The sequence below is a fragment of the Sus scrofa genome, chromosome 1, assembly GCF_000003025.6.
Source record: "Sus scrofa isolate TJ Tabasco breed Duroc chromosome 1, Sscrofa11.1, whole genome shotgun sequence".
Classification (NCBI taxonomy): domain Eukaryota; kingdom Metazoa; phylum Chordata; class Mammalia; order Artiodactyla; family Suidae; genus Sus; species Sus scrofa.
Window position 1 is genome coordinate 102,039,554 of NC_010443.5, and position 17,443 is coordinate 102,056,996.

The 17,443-nt window shown below is 37.8% G+C and overlaps 1 protein-coding gene across 5 annotated transcripts in view; it reads left to right on the forward strand.

The window, feature by feature from the left end:
• The window catches only part of DCC (DCC netrin 1 receptor), a 1,568,393-nt gene that overhangs the window by 520,925 nt on the left and 1,030,025 nt on the right, over nt 1-17,443 (forward strand). The gene's annotated exons all lie outside the window — the stretch shown is intronic.

Consider the following 17,443-nt stretch of genomic DNA (forward strand, 5'->3'; position numbering starts at 1 on the left):
TAAATCTATGTTCATTAACTTGGAAGACTTTTTCTCCTTCACCCTTATCAATTCTTCCAACAAAAACTTCTCAGGTAATAATATTCGTTTCAGTTGTGGTTGTGTGGAAACCAAAGTAGATGACTAAATGGAGTCATACTAGGTAGAGTTTTCTGGAGATTTCTAAATTAGTGAAGAATGCCTCTAGAGAATAAATTTTTGGGTAGTCATGCTTTATAAAACTCCTAACTCCTCACCTCTTCCTGATTTGGAGACAGTCTACTTGCTGATCCAGTTCTTTTTGTGTATGATTCTGCTCCTATTATCACTGTGGTCTTACAGGTTTGGCTCAAAATTCTTTCTCTTCTATTTCTATGCATTTTTTGGACTATAGGAAACTATTTCTTTCATTTAGAATTTCCTAGAAATGTTTAGGTTCAGGGGATCAATTTTTTTTTCATTTTATAACACTCTAGTTAAAGTGTCTCACAATAATCATTTGTTTTGTTATTTTAGTTGGTATTGTTTTTATGCACAAGAATTACATTGTTGTCATTGAAATCTGTGAACAAACTATTGGGCTTTATGTGCAGTGCTGAAAATAACTGAAAATTAAGAAAATTTAAGGTTCTCTTTAAGCATGCAAACTAAAAGGGACTGTTTAAGAAAAAAAATTTTTTTTTCCTGTTTTAATTGCTAGTGTATTTCAGATCAAAAGTTCTATGGAGGGACTTAGTTATGCCTAGAAGACAATCTCCTTGTTCTGTACTTTTCTTTATTTCATACATATACATTCAGACTGTGAAGCTCTGGTTTTATATAAAAATTATAAAGCATACTTGATTTGCAAGTATTTTTCTTTGAGATTAACCTAAATACATTATTTTGTTGAAAGTACAAATTCATAAAATAAACACTATATATTAGTGTAGAATTCTTGGTTACATTATTTGAAGGAAGTTATGATTTCAAGCTAAACTTTAGACAAGTTACCATGATTTAAAAACTGAAAAAGATGAATGGTTTGCCCCATGGATTGTTTGTTAATAAACCGCATTTTTCTGTGTTGACCAGAAAGGACATCATACTTCATATTGGTTAGTACTGACCTCCAATCCCTTATCCTTAAACTGCTTTTCCAGGCAAAACAAATTGCAGAATTAAGGTGGTACTCAATAAATATTTGTTAGGAGAATTAATGAATAAATGAATAATTTAGAAGAAATCTCTAAAACCAAAAAAAAAAAAAAAATTCCAGTCCCCAAGCTTATTCAATATGTATTCTCAGAAAGCCCACTTTGTAAAAAGCAATAAAATAAAAATTCCCAAATTTTAAAGAGTTGAGAGCTTTGTTGGGAAACAAAGATAGAATGAAATGACTACACAGTCATTAGACATCATCCAAGATTAAGATGTCTTATTGAATTACTCAGGGATAACTACTTGGTCAAGAGAAAACTACCAGGGAGTTCTCTGGTAAGCTAGTGGTTAGGATTCAGGGCGAAAAATGCTGTGGCCCGTGTTGGATCCCTGGTCTGGAAGCTAAGATCCCACATCTAACTGCTACACACCACACCCCTTCCCCCCGCCCCCCAAAAAAGAAGAGAAAACTACCTAGAGATATACCCAGGACTGTATCAACCTTTTTATAGTCCTCCTATTTCCACAATATTATTTTTATTTTGTTCATAAATGTTCATTAGTTTCTGTCTAGTTCTAGATAACGTGGAAGTACTGGATGCACCCAATATTAGACCAAATAAATGAGATTTCCCAGTTAAGAGAGATACTGTTACTCTCTGCAGCTTCCCAGGCGCAGCGTTGCCCAACATTCATATCACATTCCCTAATGAAGCCTCCCCCCAAGTCTGACCACCCTCTCCCCCAAAGCCCCTCTCTTTTACTTTCTCCAAGTTGAGACTGACAAATAAAATGCCAGACGCTGAGTTAAATTTGAATTGGGGATAAACAATATGTCGTTTTTAGTGTAAGGAAATATAATCATGTTGTAATATTTGGGACACACTTATGGTTAAAAAAAAGTGGAATTTACCTGAAGTTTGAATTCAACTGGACATCTCAAAATTTTATTTGTCAAATATGGAAACTCTGGAGTTCTCCTCCTACTGGCATAGTAGGTTAAAGATTCAGCCTTGTTATGGCAGCAGCTTGGGTCACTGCTGTGGCACAGGTTCAATCCTTGGCATGGGATCTTCTACATGCTGTGGGTACAGGAAAAAAAAAAAAAAAAGAGAATCTGGAAACCCTACACCAGGTCCATTTCAATTGCCACTTTATCATTGCATGCGATTTCACCCACCGTCCAGAAGACAGGAGTCTAATTGGAAAAAAACAAGCAGTATACTCAAGTTTAAGTGTCTGGTAGCTAGATTAATGAATAGTCATTAAGTATATCCATATAGTTCAAATGGAATTTGTTTATCTACAAGATTAGTCTTCTGAAAATAGATATTTTATCAGAGATATTTTATCATGTTCCACCTCAAGAAAGTATTAATACCTCACTCTCCTATTTAAATAGCCAAAATGAGGTTAAGTGTGATATTCTTTGTTGCTCATCTGTGAAGAGTGATCCTGCAACCACGAGGGCAAGTTCCTTGCCCTTTTTGTGTCACAGCTGCCTCATTTGTAAATTGGAGATTATAACAAGACCCTCTGAAGTTTGATGTGAAGATTAAATAAGTTAAGATATTTCAGTACTGAAAATAGTACTGAAAATAGAACCTGGCCCACAATATAATCGTCTGTTAGCCATGACTACCAACTGTTGATTCTGGTGACATTGGTACAGACTGATCATTTGCTCTCATATAAAGTACTTGTATCTGGAGTTCCCCCACTGTGGCCCATAGGTTTATAATCCAGCTTGTCTCTGTGGAGGTGCTGGTTCGTTTCCCGGCCAGGTGTAGTGGGTTAAGGATCCCGTGTTGCACTGCTGTGGTGTATGTCACAGCTCTGGCTTGGTTTCCATCCCTAGCTTCCATATGCCATGGGTGTGGCTGAAAAAGAAAAAAAATCTATCTATCTGTATATCTATCTAGATAGATAGATATTTCTTGTTTACTTTATGTTTTCTGAACTTTGGAGGAAGAACAGCAAATTAGGAGTAAATAGTAATGAATTTTAGTTCCAGATCTGCCACTGGTTTTTAGGTGACCTCGAGTGAGCTTAGCCTCAGTTTCTCATTTACAGATTCTGTATAGTTAAATCTCATTTACCATACATGAGAGGCATCCGAGTTGCTTAAGGAAGGTGTAAATTTCTAGGCTTCTCATCAGATATCTTGATTCTGGAAGCCTGAGAATAGGCCAGGATGAAGGTTTTTAATCAGGTAACAAATGAATCAGATGCTGGAGGTCCATGGACCACACATTAGGATAAAGTGAACTAGATGACCTCTTAATTTCATCCCATTTAGTAGTTAGATGTAGACAACTGTGATTCGGAGTCATTAATAATTGTTTATCCAGGTTAAATGTGTTTTATAAATGTCCTACAAAATGTACAAAAACCAATTTCAAAAGCTATATTAACTCTGAAATGTGAATGCCTCTGGTAACTTGTTTATTGGGCAACTTAATCTAGAAAGCTTCTTTCATGAATTTTCATCAATTTTTTAACAAAGCTCTGTTGCAAATGGTGAATTATGCATTAACATATGTTCATGCTAATTTATACGCTAATGACAGATTTTTGGCATGGGGTCAATAATCCACAATTATATTTTTTAAATTTTATTTGTTAATAACATGAAGGGATTTTGATTATCACTTAGATAAAATGCATTGTTTAAACACAATAAAAAAGGAGCAAATTTGCAGTTCTTAGATGTCTGTATACTTGTCCAAGGAACAACAAATGAATCTGAAACTAACAAGATAAGTATCTCTTGCTCTTCTCAATTGTTTTTATAGCCCTGTTGGACCTTCTTATGTCAATGTCTTGTCATCAGATGGAAATGCAACTTTATCTATTATCCAAATAGTTACAAGCTAACCTAGATGAGTCATGAAACAAGACAAACATTCTCACTTCAACTAGGTCTCTTCTAAAAATTTAATACAGTTTTATTTATTTATTTATTTATTTTATTTTGTGTCTTTTTGCCTTTTCTAGGGCCGCTTCCAAGGCATATGGAAGTTCCAAGGCTAGGGGTCTAATCGAAGCTGTAGATGCCAGCCTAAGCCAGAGCTATAGCAATGCGGGATCCGAGCAGCATCTGCAACCTGCACCACAGCTCACTGCAACGCCAAATCCTTAACCCATTGAGCAAGACCAGGGACCGAACCGGCAACCTCATGGTTCCTAGTTGGATTTGTTAACCACTGAGCCAAGACGGGAACTCCTAAAAATTTAATACAATTTTAAATTTAAATTTAATATTTTATCTTTGTGCATATTCTTCAAAGTTTAGACAAAAAATTTCCTATAAAAAGTAAAAATAATCCTGTTTAGGAGCTTTATTAGTATGTTTCTATTTCTCCAGTGTACTTTTATTTAAACATACAGGTTTTTAAATAAACCTTGTTGTGAGAAGCCTTGACATAGACCAAAAACAAATTCTAATAAGACAAGTAAATTATAGGATGATTATTTATATAATGAAAATATTTTTCTGCTTTAAAAATGTTAATCTACAATTAAAAAACAGTATAGCCCCCTGGAAGAAACTGCTCCCTATTATACTTAAATGTGATTTTTCTTAAATAATTTTATGTCCACATTTTGGAAATACACTGTTATGTAGATGGAGGCTAAACTTTTTTATACACAGCAAGAGTTTTATCACTCTCTGTTACTAGTTTGTAACTGAGATATTAGCTTCTGCATCTGACAATTATATTCCAAACAAAATTGAAGAAAATAAAGTTAGTAAGACTGAATTAATTGCATGCCCACTTTATCCCTCAGGTGACAATAGCAGAAGCAGAGAGCTCATGAGCTTTGCTATACTTCCATGTTAACCCATTTGCAAGTACATTTTACCAGGGGTGGGAGAAGTGGAGAAGAAAAGAGCATAATTTAAAATTAGACTTTTAATACCAGATAACATATTTTGGTAGAGCCCCAAGGAAAATTATTCCTATGGTCATGATAGGGGGTTTTAGTTTGTTAGATTTTTTTTTAATTAGAATATAGTTGATTTACAGTGTTGTGGCAATTTCCACTCTATAGCATAGAGACCCCAGTCATAGATAGATAGATAGATAGATAGATAGATAGATAGATAGATAGATAGATAGATAGATAATCATGTCACATATATATATATACACATTCTTTTTATCATACTATGTTTCATCATCTTAGATTTTTTTTTTAATCATAGAAGGAACATAATTTTGGTTTGCAAAGAGAACTGATTTTAAATCTTGTTTCTCTCCATTGTTAGTTGTGTCAAATTATATAACTTCTCTGAGACTTTGTTTCTCATCTTTAAAGTAAAGTTTACAATGCTGTCTTTACTGGGTTATTATAAGAATACTGTGAAATTATCTTTATAAGTTCCTGAAACAGTTATCTGGCGTTTAGGAGGTAATCAATCAACATTTAAATGTATTTCTTTCCACTCTGACATAATAAAGATACTCCTGCTGTACTGATTTGAAACCAAAGCTTTCTGTCTGCCCCCTTAACTCTCTTGAACATTTAGTCTATTCAATATCATTCCACATCTGTTGGTAGGTTGCTTTTCACTGTTTGGTAAATGTATATTATCATCCAGACTAGGCTGGCAGAAACTGGAGTCTCTTCCAAACTCATCTTCTACACTTTGCATGATCTCTCCTTCAACTCCTATCCATTTACAACAGTCTATTTTAGGGATTGGCAAACTGTGACCAGTAGGCAAAATCTAGCCACTCACCTATTTTTGTAAACAAAGTTGTATTGAGACATAGACATACTTATTCATTTACATAGTGTCTTTGACTGCTTTTGCATTTTAAAAGAGTAGAGTCAAGTCCTTGTGATAGAGACTTTATGGACAACAAAGCCTAAATTACTTACAATTTGGCCATTTGTAGAAAAACTTGTAGATCTTCGGTCTGATAGCTTGACTTTTTTATATATAAATTTATTTATTTATTTATTTATATTAAAGTATAGTAGATTTACAGTGTTGTGCCAACTTATGCTGTACATCACAGTGACCATATGTGTGTGTGTGTGTGTGTGTGTGTGTGTGTGTGTTATACATTCTTTTTCTTATGCTATCTACCCTCATGTTCTATCCCAAGGGATTAGATATAGTTCCCTATGCTTACAGTAGGACCCCATTGCTTACCCATTCTAAACGTAATAATTTTTATCTATTAACCCCAAACTCCCAGTCCATCCCACTTCCTCCCCCCTTCCCCTTGGCAACCACAAGTCTGTTCTCTACGTCCGTTAAAAACTAGGAATTAAGTGCTTCTTGATAAATAGATGCTGAATGAATGAGTAGAATGAATAGAAAATAGAAAAAACTGATAATTATGGTGGACAGATTACTTAACTCTCCTACTAACAACGGTGACAATGAGGACAGAGAAACAGGACCACTGAGGAGAAGTAACAGAAAAAGTTGGAAGCTGGAGGTGGTGCCTTCTGCCATGTATTGCTCTTGGTCCTTTCTTGAGTTCTGCTGGCTCTATGAGTCTTAGTGCTCTTATGTGTGAAATGAAAATGTTAATTTATGTTCTACCTAACACCTTAAGATCACATTGTATCAACTTACAGTGTTTTTTTTTTTATTCTATTATTTTCATTTTGTTTATGTGATAATCTCAGTGAACATACTCTACCTAAAGACTGTATTCATGATGCATTCATTCTTTTTAAAGATTTTAGGGGAAGTAGTGCTCTTGGGAGAAAGTCGGGTATGAATTAAGTAAAGATGTAAGCCAGGGAGTTCCCGTCGTGGCGCAGTGGTTAACGAATCCGACTAGGAACCATGAGGTCGCGGGTTCGATCCCTGCCCTTGCTCAGTGGGTTGACGATCCCGTGTTGCCGTGAGCTGTGGTGTAGGTCGCAGACGCAGCTCGGATCCCTCGTTGCTGTGGCTCTGGCGTAGGCTGGGGGCTGCAGCTCCGATTCTACCCCTAGCTTGGGAACCTCCGTATGCTGCAGGAGCGGCCCAAAGAAATAGCAAAAAAGACCAAAAAAAAAAAAAAAAAAAAAAAAAAAGATGTAAGCCAGTATCACTAGAAAACATTTGAGGATGTAGGAAGGCTTATCTGACATGGAACAGAGTTTCTACGAGCCCAGCGGAGAGAAATAAAGTAAAGGTCAAAGAAGAGATAGCACAGACCTCAGAGAAAGTGGAGATGGATGGCCAATGGCCTTGCAATGGGGATATTAGGCATGGTGAGTGTAGGGGCCAGTGTTTCCAAGGCAATATTGATAGTGCCCCCTTATGTGTGGGAGACCAGACACTTCAGGTGGCTGTAGGGTAGAAAACCTGGTAGTTGGTCAACTATAATTCAGACCAATCCGATCTTCAAGAGGCTCCTTAAGTCCAGAGAAATGGGCAGTGACCTAGGGTTTGGAAGACCTGGATTTGAAACCAGACTATGCTATCTTGTGTTACTATGGCAAGCCTCAGTTAACTCATTTGCAAATTTGGATTATCTTCCCTTTACTTCTCAGGACTGTTCAAAGAGTTTCATGAAATAACGTACCTCAGCATGTTTTAAAATCTGTTCAAATATAAACCAATATTATGATTTGATTGACTATAACACCTGAATAACCATGAAAGAGCGTGGGCTTAGTATATTTCCAGATGAGTTGATAGATATGCCTGTACATGCACACACTCACACAAGCATTCTCTCTCTCTCCCTCTCTCCTCCCTACCTCCTTCCATCTCTCTCTCGCTCTCTCTCTCTCTCTCTCCACACACACACACACACACACACACACACACACTGGACATGGATAACATCCGTTAATAGATTTGTGATCTAGGGCTTTTACTGGGTTATTTCTACTCAGGTTAACAAAGAGCCAGGCTGCATATGCTTCTCTTCTCCCTTTGATGAAGGAAACGATCACTGAGAGGTGATATCATATCTTAAGACAGATTGAGAGGTAGAGATTGGCATATCCATACTGCCGTATACAAAATCGATTGGTAGCAAGGACCTACTGTGTGTACTGTGTAGCTTGGAGAGATCTATTCAGTACTCTGTGATGACCTGTGTGGGGAAAGAATCTGGGGAAAAAATGTGGCTTATTCACTTTGCTGTACACCTGAAACTACCTCAACATTATTAGTCGCCTATATGCCAATTAAATTCATTACAAAAAAAGAATAGATTCCTAAATTTAGAGCAATCTGTGTTTCCTCTTTTCAACTCTACAGTAAATGGCATCCACATACTACATCTACTATGCAGGGAAATGTGATGGGAAGAAAACAAACACGGCCTTTCTTTAAACAAAGGAATTTTATGTAGGAATACACAAAACAATGTTTTTATGTTTTGTTTTAATGAATACATAGCTGGTGCTTCCACTTATGAGCAATTGGTTGGAAATGTTTTATTGGTCATGATTTATGGATGACAAGATTGAATAATTATTAAGCTTAATTGCACTTAAATGATGGATTTTTCCCCCCAATTGTTTATCTTCAGGGCAAGGATGAAAGTAAATGTGTTAGAAAAATACCAAGTTCAGTGGCTGCTAAATGAGCTTATTAATGCTTACATATGTAACAATTTAGGGCCTTAATATGTTCATGTTGGAAGGAGCTGACCATCTCATCTCAGTCTGTAGAAAAATCCCACATGAACAATTGCTCTATTACTTTTGGATAAACACGACACATAGGCATTCAATTTCAATCACAAGTTCAGGTTTTTGTGAGGTTAATTTTGTTCTAGCTGTGGCCAGCAAAAGTATTTTCAAGAAAATGGAATTACTCCCCTTCTCTGGCATGCCGTAGACCATTGGGTCAAGAGCACCCAGGCTCTTCGGATTCTGAGAAAGAGGCAACTTATCTGATCCCAAGAGCTCTGCCTTATTTCCACACAGTGATTTTCTAGGCAGCCCATTTTACCTTTAATACAAAGGGTCACCGAAGCAGATTTGCCTGCTTTTGCAAAGCAAAAATAAAACCAATGAATTTCTAAGCTCTGAAATCACATTGCTCCTTATGGTGGCTAAAGGTGATGAAGAATCTTGTTACAGACTTCATGGAAGATGGCACAGGTGGTTTAAAATCCTCAGATCAGAACTCTGGTGTAATGAACTGTTCATGGGTTAGGCTGGCCTCTTGTGTGGGTGAGATGTCTCTTTCCTCTCGTTCCTCCTGGTTAGTTCTTCATTAAACACACATCATAACATTCTTCCTCAAAAATATGACATATATAGTATATTTCAAGATATATTTCAAATATAGTGTCCTAGATGTTTTTGTTGTTGTTGTTGCTAAGAACTGAGGTTTACTCTGTTGACCTAAGAAGTGGGAGATTTTTTTAATAAAGATACACATGAAAGTAAAGAAGTCAGAAATTGTGATCATGCATCTGGGTTTTTTACAAGAATCTAGAAAAATTTGAAACACCAGGTTTCAAAAAAGAAAAAGTACAGTGGTACCGATGCTTGCTTCTGTTTGGATTTGTTTGTGCTGCTATAACAAATGACCATACTTCTGGGTTTAAATAACAGGAATTTAACTTCTCACAGTTTTGAAGGCTGAAAGTCTGAGATCAGGATACCACTATGGTTCCGTTCCAGTGAGAACCCGCTTCCAGGTTGTTCCAGGTTGTAGCTGACTTCTCATTGTTTCCTCATGTGGCAGAAAAAAGGAAAGGAGCTCTCTTGTGTCTCTTTCTTATGAGGGCACTAATCCTATTAATGAGGGTTACACCCTCAGAGCAGAATGAGTGCTCCAAAGCCCCACCTCCTAAAACCATCACCTTTGAGGTTAGGATTCAACATAAGCATTTGTGGGGAACACAAACACAGTCCATAATAAAAGACTCAAAGCACCCGGAGCCTGGCTCAGGAAGTGGAAGTCAGTAACTGGACCCACAACCTTTCACGACTCATTGATTCTTTTTTTTTTTTTTTTTTTTTTTTTTTATTATTTTCCCACTGTACAGCAAGGGGGTCAGGTCATCCTTAGATGTATACATTGCAGTTACAGTTTTTTCCCCCACCCTTTCTTCTGTTGCGACATGATCATGACTCATTGATTCTCCAATTCTAGTGACCTGGTTAGGCAGTGCTCCTCAAGAGCATGGGGTTCGTGATCCCCAATGCAGGGGTTCACTGTTGATGAAGATTGCTTAGTGCACCACACCTCCACTTCTCTGTTCATTCTGTAATTAACCCTTATCTCTGAGCTGTGCCCACCTCTGGTTTCTGCTACTCATTCGGCACATCATAGATTCCTCTTATGATGTTAGGTCTAATACATATGGTTTAACTTTGTGTTTCTTCACCAATTTTCTGAGATAAAAGATATGGTTGGTGGAGTTAGTCACCAACATCCCATTTAAACAATCTCTCACCAATTAGGCTACTGGCTAGCACATTTAATTTGCTACTCTTGAGTTACATGCCTCTGTGATTGATCAGCTATTGCCAGGTTGCTATAAATGAAAAACACGGCCCACCCAGTGTCATTCTCTACAGAAGAGGTGGTGGGTATCTGAGGTTCAGCCTTTCACAGCAATGGTTTTCTCAAGTGACCATGGCAACTGAAAATGGAGGAATATTCCAATGCTCATTTTTGTGGCTGGTTTACCGAAAGAAGAGACCACATATTTCCTAAAATTTTATTAGTAGTAGTAGCCAATATCAAGTATCCACAAAGATTAATTAACAGGATTGAGACTGGTCCCCTCAGCTAACAAAAAGAGGAGTTGTAGAATTATTACCACTGGCATTTAAAACTACTGTTTAAATGAGTGCCTTATTGCAATTGACTTGAGTCTCTCCAGGTTTCTTTAAAGTCTGTTGGTATCACCTGTTCCTCAGAGTCTTCGACTCTCATCTGTTGTACTCATCCATGCCAAGGACTCACAGATATAAGAATTATTTCTTATCATATACATTCTGCCTAGAAGAAGAGGTGTCTAAATCTAGCTTCCGTCTTATCTACCAAAGTCACCTTGTGGATACAAAGATGATACTATCTGCTGCAGGCAGACTTTTTGCACTGTGATTCCGAGAAAGGAATGCATCTGCCTCTTAACCCACTTACCTTTCTGGAAAAATACCATGGTTCATCCTCTTCTCCAATCACATGGAAAATTTCAGCAAATTTAGATATCAAAACAACCTCTAATAGAAAGCTATAGTTAACTAAAACCTTTGAATGCCACTAAAACCTACTAATATAGTTTAATGATAAGAGTATGTTACATATAGTGGTGTAGTATATATTACATCCTGAAATAGAAAACATAGTTAACTACCTTTTAAAGCAGTTTGTTTATACCTGTCTTCATGTGGATTGTTATATTTCATTCTAGCATCAACTCTGTTACGTATACAGGGAGAGTATCTTTATCTTTGAAGGGTGACGCATTTTACACACATACCCATGCATACACGTGACACATTTTAGATGTGGAGCTGCATGTGGCCATGAGTGACTTGTCCAAGTTTGTTAGCAGGGAAAGCAGTAAGGCAGAGTGAAAGAGTTTGAGCATTTGATTAGGTCCGTCTCTAGGTTTTTATTCTAGTTCTACTATGTTAGTTACCATTTCTAAGTTAGTCTCAGTTTTATCTGATGCAAAAAGAGGATGGTTGCAAAATTGTGAAAACAGAGAGACAGAGGAGTTCCTGCTGTGGTGCAATGGAATTGGCCATGTCTAGGGAGCGCTGGGACACAGCTTTGATCCCAGGCCTGGCACAGTGGGTTAAGGAGCCAGTATTGCTGCAGCTGCAGCTTAGGTGGCAACTGCAGCTCGGCTCTGCCATATGCCGTGGGGTGGCCACAAAAGAAAAAAAAAAACATACAGAGAGAGAATGCACATAAAACATACTTGGCCACTGGCACTGAAGAAATGCCCATGGATAGAAATAAAACTGTGGTTGGGGGTCTCTACTCCACTGTATATCAAAAATTAAAAATATCATTGTCCAAGAGAAAAGGTATGAAGTTACCATAAGCCTAGAAAAGGTACATCTTGACTATTTTAGTCTCAAACCATTTACTGAGTATCTAAAAGCATTGGTTTTGGAAAAGTCCCCAGACATGCAGGGACGCAGTGGTCCGTTGCTATCCCAGTGGCTACCAAGTATGAACAGGAGAGCAAAAGTGGGCTTAGGCTCAGGCAACAAGTCAAATTTATTTTACGTGCCTTTAGAAACCCCAAAACAGGCAGGCAAGAGTTCCAGATAAAACTGTTTCCAGAACATAAGAAACACTGAAATTTCACAGAGATTATAAAGAAATAAGAATAATTCAGCCTCTAAATGCCTTCTACTGTTTTCTGCACAGTTTCTATTAAATTCACTCTCTTTGGGGTCCCTTTTGCACATTCAAACCATCTACTCCAAAGCGGTCATTGCTTTTTTTAAGTTTTACTGAAGTATGCTTGATTTACAAGGTTGTGATAATTTCTGCTGTGCAAAAAAGTGATTCACTCATACATGTACACATGTACACTCTCTTTTAGATTCTTTTAAACTACCTCCTATTCTCTGGACTGTTTTGTGGGAAATGCCTTTTCTCCAGGGCTGCCTTTGACCTGATGAATCAAGAGATGTTATCTAGCATTTTAACAATCCTGCAAACTCACTCTGAGATGGGTAATGCATATAAACAATAAAACCCCAAGGCTTCTTAGTTCAAGGTTGTAGTATGTGCTCATCTCCAGAAGGGAGAGAAGCTACTAGAAATCCCTGAAAAGCAATTGAAAATGCTGAAATTCTTTTTCACATCACTTCCCCCCCCCAAAAAAAAAAAAATTCAACTCCAGATTCAAGTAAAAAAATATGGTACTTAAACTGGTTTAAATATATTTTAAAGTAAGGCAATATATTCATTACATATGGTTTGGATTTGGCATTTAAAAATATCAAATTTATTTCCCAAGATATATGTTTAATCTTTCCTACCGTCTTCCATTCTAAAAGTAGACAATTGAAATATGTTTCTCTCTCTGATATATAGTCTGTATAGCCCCAATGTTTAATGAGTTTTCCTTTTTTTTTCTGCTTGAACTCTTCTTGGCTTGTGAAAATTACTTGATACTGCTCTCTTAGAATATTTCAACCACCTCCCTTGACACCCACACTTCCTCCCTCCCTTTTGTAATTTTCCCTCTTCTTTATTAACTATTGTCATCACTTTCTCTGAGGCCAAGTATCTGTACTAATACCTCCTAGGATGTTCTGAAATAATCCAGCATGATCCATGTTTTATTCTTAATTTTTTTTAAAAAAGCATCATAAGTAAATCCCCCAAGCTATCCCACCATCTTCTGCACCTGCTACTTTCTGTGAGCCGATTCTATTTCCATCACCACCACCAGCCTTTCACCTTGCACAATGCAAAGGTAGATATTTTACCACAATCTTTCAGACAGTGACATAGGTGCCCTCAGAATCATCATCAAACCTACAGATAAATCCTAGTGCCTCTGTGCTTATGTCTGTCTTGGGGGGAATATGGTAGAACTTAATCTTAATTCAAAAGTGATCCCATCGGGAGTTCCCGTCGTGGCGCAGTGGTTAACGAATCCGACTAGGAACCATGAGGTTGCGGGTTTGGTCCCTGCCCTTGCTCAGTGGGTTAACGATCCGGCGTTGTCGTGAGCTGTGGCGTAGGTTGCAGACGCGGCTCGGATCCCGCGTTGCTGTGGCCCTGGTGTAGGCCGGTGGCTACAGCTCTGATTAGACCCCTAGCCTGGGAACCTCCATATGCCACGGGAGCGGCCCAAGAAATAGCAAAAAGACCAAAAGTGATCCCATCCTCTAGTTTCTTCTACTCTGGGAAGAAAATACTTATGCTGGCTCTTAGAAAAATGGTCCAAAAAGCATGCTGGACGTACACATTATGCATTGGGATTAGTAAGAGGATTTCATGCCAAAGCTGTATCTGTTAATTCTCTTCAGCTTCCCTTAAGGTTTTTGTTTGTTCTTCTAATTTGTGGAAACTGAATAGATTATGTATAAGTTTTATGGAAATCAGTTCCATAACTTGACCTATTGTTACAGATTGTTGTACATAGTAAATGTTCAAAATAAGGTTAACGTGACTTTGGGTTTGCATGATCACAAACCAATGTTCATGTGCCATGTACTTTTAAGATGTATTCTGAGAGCTGAATTTCCTGTTCAGGGGCTGCTCAGTGAGAAAGATGCAGCTGAGAGATGTGTATCACTGCTGATTGAAGGATATGTGTGTGGGAAGCCCTTTTGCCAAATGAGCACTTCAATGAAGGTTAAGGAAGGTGCTTCATACCCGAGGGTGCGTACGAGGGAAGAAAATTGTCTAAAAACCACATCCTATCCTTTGGCTTTTTCCTGAGGGCCACCATCCCAAACCTGGAAACCAACTGTCAAGAGTGAGTGAGACATACTTCATAAAAGATAAAATTCGGAGTTCCCGTGATGGCGCAGTGGTTAACGAATCCGACTAGGAACCATGAGGTTGCGGGTTCAGTCCCTGCGCTTGCTCAGTGGGTTAGCGGTCCGGCGTTGCCATGAGCTGTGGTGTAGGTTGCAGACGCGGCTCGGAGATTGGACCCCTAGCCTGGGAACCTCCATATGCGGTGGGAGCGGCCCAAGAAATAGCAAAAAAAAAAAAAAGATAAAATTCGCCCTTCTCCACTGCACTGTTGACTGTTTTTTAGTGTATTCACAAAGCTCTACAATGATCACCACCAGGTAATTGTAGAACATTTTAATCAGTCTAAAGAGAAGCACCATTGGAGTTCCTGCTCTGGCACAGTAAGTTTAAGGATTCAATCCCAGTGGTTCAGATTGCCATGGAAGCCCAGGTTCTATTTCCTGGCCCAACACAGTGGGTTAAGGATCTGGCATTGCTGCTGCTGTGGTATATAGCTTGCAGCTGCAGCTTGGATTTGATCCCGGGCCCAGGAACTTTCATATACCATTGGTGCAGCTGAATAAATAAATAAAGTGAAACACCATACACATTAGCAGTAATACCCTTTTCCAGCCTCTCTCCAGCTAATCTGTTTTATGTTTCTATAGATTTACCTTCTCTGGACATATCATATAAATAGGGTCCTGTAGTCAGTGACCTTTTAAAAAATGTTGGTAGATATTTTGTTGCGATAATTGGAGAATCTCATGCCATTGTAAGAAATAACATATTCAGGTCTGGTGGAATCTTAACGTATTCTCTCCCCGTGGTAACAACTTACATCAGTATCTTAACCAGGATACTGATGTTAATACCAGTCACCAATCTTACTCGGATTTCCCCATTGCCTGCACATGTGCATATATTTGATTGTAAATAATTATTTCATATGTGTGGTTGTGTCTATCTACCACTAAAGTCAAGCTATAGAAGAATGACAATCCCACAGGGATTCTTGTGCTTTCGTGTTGCCCTTTAATGCTCCCCTTACCATCTCCATTCCTGTGACCAGTAATCTGTGCTCTGTTTCTGAACTGTTTTCTTTCAAAAATGTCATGCAAATAGAATCAAACAATTTTTAACATTTTGGGATTGACTTTTAGTACTTAGAATGATTCCTGGGAGGTCATTCAGGTTCTTGCATGCATCAGTAATCCATTTCTTCTTATTACTGCATCATAGTCCATGGAAGCATGACAGTTTGTTTAACTATTTACCCTCTGGGCTCTTTCAATATTTTGGCTATTATGAATAAAATTTCTGTGAACATCCTTTATAAATTTTTGCATGATGACAAGTTTTCATTTTACTGTGATCAGTGACTACAAGGGCAGTTTCTGTGTGGTACAGTAATTACCTGGAAGTTTTCTAAGAAAGTGTCAAACTGTTTTCTGGAGTGACTCTACCATGTTCAACTTCCATCACGGCGGTGTATGAGTGATGCAGTTTCTCTGCATCCTTGTCAGTGTTTGGAACTGTGACTATTTTTTATTTTAGCTATTTTGATAAGCAGGTAGTGAATGTATGGCTTTTGTTACTGGCTTATTTCACTTAGCACAGATCAAAGTTTACCTAAATTGGAACACATATCTGTATTTTATTTTTTTATTGCTGAATAATGTTCTCTTGTATGGCTAACCATGCATGAACAAATGGAAAACTACATTTAATACTAAGGAAAATGCTTTCTGATTTTTTTTTTCAAAAATTCTATTTGAAGTATAGCCACTATTTTTAAGAGCATAGGGCACTATATTAGACACTTTTAATGTATTCTCTCACACACAATTTCATAAAAAACATATGATCAGGAGTTCCCGTCGTGGCGCAGTGGTTAACGAATCCGACTAGGAACCATGAGGTTGCGGGTTCGGTGCCTGCGCTTGCTCAGTGGGTTAACGATCCGGCGTTGCCGTGAGCTGTGGTGTAGGTTGCAGACGCAGCTCGGATCCCGCATTGCTGTGGCTCTGGCGTAGGCCGGTGGCTACAGCTCCGATTAGACCCCTAGCCTGGGAACCTCCATATGCCGCAGAAGCGGCCCAAGAAATGGCAAAAAAGACAAACAAAAAAACAAAAAAACAAAAAAAACATATGATCAAAGTCATGATGGGTAAACTGGAAACAATTATTAAATCAAGTTTATAGAAAAAAATTAACAAATCTATCAGTAAGACTTATTTAACTTAGTTGAGTCAATTTTGAAAACAAATTTTAATGCCACCAATTCACTACAGACCCCACGATATGCTTCATGTCTCCCATTAGATTAATTCACACACTTGGCCTGCTTGGCCTCATGAGAAATTTGAGTTTGCCAGAACTGACTTACTGTCTAAGTCATCTTAAAGAAATTAAGATTCATTCATTCACTGCACAAATATTTGTTGAGAGCCTAATGTGCATTGGACCTGCAATAGATGCTGTGATTTAGAAAGGCTAATTAACCCAGTCAAGGTCACCAGTTTAGTAAAAGCAATGATTAAGTACTACATTGCACAGTGAGAGTAAAATTTCATCTTTAATGCTTATTTTCTATGGATCCTAATTAAAGTAATCTAGAGAAATGGTTTAGAAATAGTTTAAAGGTACCTAATTACCGATTTTTACTGTTTATTTTTTTAACAGAAGTGAATTATTAAGTATTATTTTGAAAACATAACATCGACTTAGCTTATCAAATGCATCGTATTTTTTAACTTTGCTGGCAAAGAATCCAATTGCCAGGCTACCTGACATGTCGACTCTCCACCATTTTCAGGTTTTGTCCAATCTCATTATGTATAGCTAGAATACAGATATTGAGCAACCTATATCATTAAGTCACTAATAAACTTGAGTTGTTACTTCACCTTTTCCCCATCCCCCTCTGTTGATGAGTAATTT